We start from the raw sequence: 4831 nt of genomic DNA, 5'->3' as shown, positions 1-4831 counted from the left end.
AAAATCTTGGCTCTTACTGTGGTACAAGCCCAAAATAAGAACAATTTTCAGACATTGGATTTCATTGTAATAAGGCTGTACTTCAATGACCCTCACATCACCAAAGGATTTTACCTCCATTGTAGTTAAGCTGAGAGTCGACAGTTCGGCTGCAATAAGAAATGAATTGTAGGCACGATTTTTGGATACAGACTTCCTGCTATGGTCAAAACTATTTGACTTGAGTGAGTGACTTTATTCTCAGCCCACAGAGAACAGGTTACACTCATTTAAGAAATGGCATATGTATTAAGATGGTCTATCCATAAAGTCATTCACCAACTGTTTCAATGAACAATGGTTCTGCTTGGAGGGTGGCACAGACATTAGGTGTGTGTAAGAATTTGGTTCATTGGCTGTGATGATTTGGAAAAGCTTTCATCTTAGAGAAAGAGTAACTTGTGTGGGGAGCCGCCTGATTGCCTCCCTCATCCGCCATTACAAGATGGCCCCTGTATCCAGTTTGGCTCAGTGGTAAGCAGGCTGCTGCGCAGGCGCCTGGCTAGCTTCCTCCTTCCTGTTAACTGGTCACTCCCGTACGTCATCTGGCCTGACTGTCAGAGAGCCAATGTGACAGTTCCACGTCCTAGGCGAGAGTCGCATCCTATATAGGGGTGGGGTTCTTTCCCCTCGGGGTCCTCTACATCTGTGAGCTTATGCTCTCCCTCTCAAGATGCATTAAAGCTTAACTGCAGAAGGATCCTGTGTGTGTTCTGCGTTATTTTCCTGCTGGCGGGAGTCAGCGCGGGACATCTGGTGCCGATAACCCAGGAACGACAACGCCATCGTCAGCACCTTAGAGGACCCCTCGCCATCGAGGAGGATTCAGAACTGCAGGAGGTACGTTCGGAGAGGTATGTCTGTTACTGAATACTTTGGCCTGCTCTTTGCTGCAGTTTTTACGACCTTGGTCCTAGTTCTCGTGATTGGGTGTTTCTGTGGTGGCTTTTGCTGACCGGTGGTGCACTTAAGTCTGAGGTACATGAGCGGCAGCACCCCTCATAATCTGCTTTAACTAACAACTCCTGGTGCCTGTAAGATGGATGTAGATAAGCCGCAGGCACGAGAAAATTTTTACTTTCGCTTTGCGATCTCATTGCCTGCGGCGGCTGTAAGACGGACGTAGATAAGCTGCCCCACCATGGGCTCATCTCAGTCAGTGATTACCACTCTTGAGACTGTCCTTAAACAACGGGACATTAAAATTGGACATAAGACCTTAAGGAGTTTTGTTAAGGAGGTGGATTGGGTCACCCCCTGGTATGCCTGTTCAGGCTCGTTGACCCTCGCCTCATGGAATAAGTTGGGGAAAGATCTTGATCACCATCATGTGGACAACGACTTGGGGCTAGGTACCAAAGCCATCTGGAAACTTGTTAAAAATTGTTTAGAGGATGAAAATTGCAAGGAGGTGGTGAATGAAGGACAGATCACACTCGAGGGGGTACAGGACAGCATGTCAGAAACCGAACAGAGTGAGAGGTTGGGCGCGTGCAAGAAAAAGGATGTCCCAAAAAAGAGAGATAGACGCCCCCATAAAGGAAAAGATAAAGCCCTGGGGGACGCCAAAGGTAGAAAGGAAAAGGGCGGGTTGTATCCTTCCAGAGAGCTAGAAGCGCTGATCCTCGACAGCTCGGATAGTTCCAAAGAAGATGAGCCCTCGGATGAAGATACCTTGGATCCAGAGGAAATAGCTGAACTAGATGAGGAAGCAGCTCAATATGAGGAGGAGCGATACCACCCAGATGATAGTGCTAAATATAGGAGACCACGTAAAGTCCCCCCTTCCGTGGTCATACCCTCTGCCCCTTCTCCTTATGAGTCCCCTTCAGTCTCCAAGGGATTCTCATTAATGGCAGAGAAGGTGAGAAAGAAATTTACAACAGCATTTCCTGTTTTTGAAACGGAAAATGGAGGGCGACTACAGGCCCCCGTTGATTTCAATCAAATTAAAGAACTGGTTGAGTCAGTTTGTAAATATGGCACCAGCGCAAATTTCACACTGGTGCAACTTGAAAGACTTGCCAATTCTTCCCTAACCCCTGCTGATTGGCAAATGATAGTGAAAGCTGCCCTACCTAGTATGGGTCAATATATGGAATGGAAGGCGCTCTGGCATGAGGCCGCCCAAGCGCAGGCTCGGACTAATGCCACTGCGTTGACTCCAGAACAGAGGGAATGGACGTTGGAGTTATTGACAGGACAAGGAGCTTATACTGCAGACCAAAGTAATTACCATTAGGGTGCCTATGCACAAGTTTCAGCTACAGCCCTTCGTGCATGGAAAGCGCTGTCCTGAAAAGGGGAAGCAAATGGACAACTCACTAAGATAATTCAGGGGCCCCAGGAACCTTTTTCAGATTTTGTGGCCAGAATGACTGAGGCTGCAGGGCGCATTTTTGGAGACATAGAGCCTGCTGAATCTCTAATTCAACAACTAATTTTTGAACAGGCTACCCAAGAGTGCCAAGCCGCGATAGCGCCTCGGAAAAACAAAGGTCTACAAGATTGGCTTAGGGTGTGTCGTGAGCTGGGGGGGGGGCTCTTACCAATGCGGGGCTAGCAGCCACTATACTCCAATCTCAGAGACGCCTTTTGACATGGGTCGGTGCTAAGGTCTGTTACAATTGTGGTAAGCCGGGCCACTTTAAGAAAGACTGCCCTAACCCGGCTCAGAGACCTGAGATCCCCTCGCTTTGTGAGAGATGCGGCAAAGGATATCATAAAACTATGGAGTGCCGATCGGTGCGAGATATCAAGGGCAGACTTCTCCCCCCTTTAGATACTCAGACAAGTGATGTGCCAAAAAATGGGACGCCGGGCCCCCGGTCCCAGGGCCCTCAAAGATACGGGAACCGAGCACTCAGGGTATAGTCACTCAGCCAGGCAGAGGCTCGGAAGGAGGAGTCGCCGGACGACTCACGCGGGTGGACCTGCGTGCCGCCTCCGACTTCTTATTGATGCCTCAAATGGATATCCAACCAGTCCCGGCCGAGCCTATTGACCCGTTACCATCAGGGGTGATAGGTCTCATCCTTGGCCGGGGGGTCTCTCACCCTAAAGGGCCTAATTGTATACCCAGGGATCGTGGATAACCAACACGTCCCCGACATACAGGTCCTGTGTTCCAGCCCCACGGGAGTGTTCTCTATCACAAAGGGAGATTGTATCGCTCAGCTACTGTATCTCCCAAACCCAGACATGACTTGCAGTGATACACTTGAGCAGATGGGGTCTTTGGGCTCCGACATGGCTTGCCTTATGATTCCCCCTAACTGCAAGGCCAAAACTAAAGCTGACATTTAATGGTAAAGTCTTTGAGGGGATATTGGATACCGGAGCGGATAAGAGCATCATCTCTTCGCATTGGTGGCCTAAGGCTTGGCCCACCAACGAGTCCTCACACTCCTTACAGGGCCTGGGGTATCGCTCTTGTCCTACCATCAGCTCCGCCCCTCTAAATTGGGAATATCCTGAGGGATGACATGGGAAATTTGTACCTTATGTACTCCCCCTCCCTGTTAATCTATGGGGGATGGATATCCTACAAGGATTGGGTTTGATGCTGTCAAATGACAACCCCTATCAAATTCCTACCCTTCTCAAGTTAAGAATATGATGTCCAGAATGGGTTACACGACAGGTAAAGGGCTAGGGAGATTCGAACAAGGACGAGTCAAGCCAATATTACCAATAAATAAGCAAGACAAGAAGGGGCTGGGTTTTTTCTTAGGGGCCGCTGAGGACGTACAACCCATACCATGGAAAACAGAGGAACAGGTGTGGGTTCCTCAGTGGCCCCTCTCCTCTGAGAAACTAGAAGTGGTCACTAAATTGGTTAAAGAACAACTTGAGTTGGGACATCTTGAGGCTTCTACCTCCCCTTGGAATACACCTATTTTTGTGATTAAGAAAAAATCAGGAAAGTGGAGGCTCTTACATGATCTTAGAGCTATTAATAATCAGATGAACTTGCTGGGTCCAGTTCAAAGAGGCCTTCCAGTACTTTCAGCCCTTCCGCACAATTGGAAAGTTCTTATTATAGACATTAAAGATTGCTTCTTTTCCATACCCCTATGCCCCAGAGATAGGCCCAGGTTTGCATTTACTGTTCCTTCTATTAATCATATGGAGCCTGATCAAAGATATCAGTGGAAGGTGTTACCTCAAGGCATGGCCAATAGTCCTACTATATGTCAGATGTTTGTTCAGCTGGCCTTGAAACCGGTCAGACTGCAATTTCCCACTCTCTTGGTCATACACTACATGGATGATATCTTGCTATCGCATGAGGATCTGGACCTGTTGCAAGAGGCCTATCCATGCCTAGTTCAAACTCTAGGGCAGAAAGGGCTACAAATTGCCACAGAAAAGGTCCAGATATCAGACATGGGCACCTTCCTAGGGACAGTCATTTTTCCTACAAAAATTATCCCCCCAAAGTTAGAGATCCGCAGAGATCATTTACATACCCTTAATGATTTTCAAAAATTATTGGGAGATATAAATTGGTTGCGGCCTTTTCTATGCATCCCATCCGTAGAGTTAAAGCCACTGTTTGAGGTGCTGGAAGGGGACCCTCATATCTCCTCTCCGAGGACCCTTACCCCTGCAGCAAGACTCGCCTTGGGGAAGGTGGAAAAGGCCTTGCAGGGGGCCCAGTTACAACATGTGGATCACTCTCGGCCCATTGAACTGTGCATTCTAAAGACTGCACAATTGCTGACAGCAGTGATCTGGCAAGATGGGCCCCTGCTGTGGGTCCACCCGAACGTGTCTCCTGCCATGAGTA

The sequence above is a fragment of the Mastomys coucha genome, unplaced genomic scaffold, assembly GCF_008632895.1.
Source record: "Mastomys coucha isolate ucsf_1 unplaced genomic scaffold, UCSF_Mcou_1 pScaffold21, whole genome shotgun sequence".
Classification (NCBI taxonomy): Eukaryota; Metazoa; Chordata; class Mammalia; order Rodentia; family Muridae; genus Mastomys; species Mastomys coucha.
Note: the sequence above shows the minus strand (reverse complement) of the source record.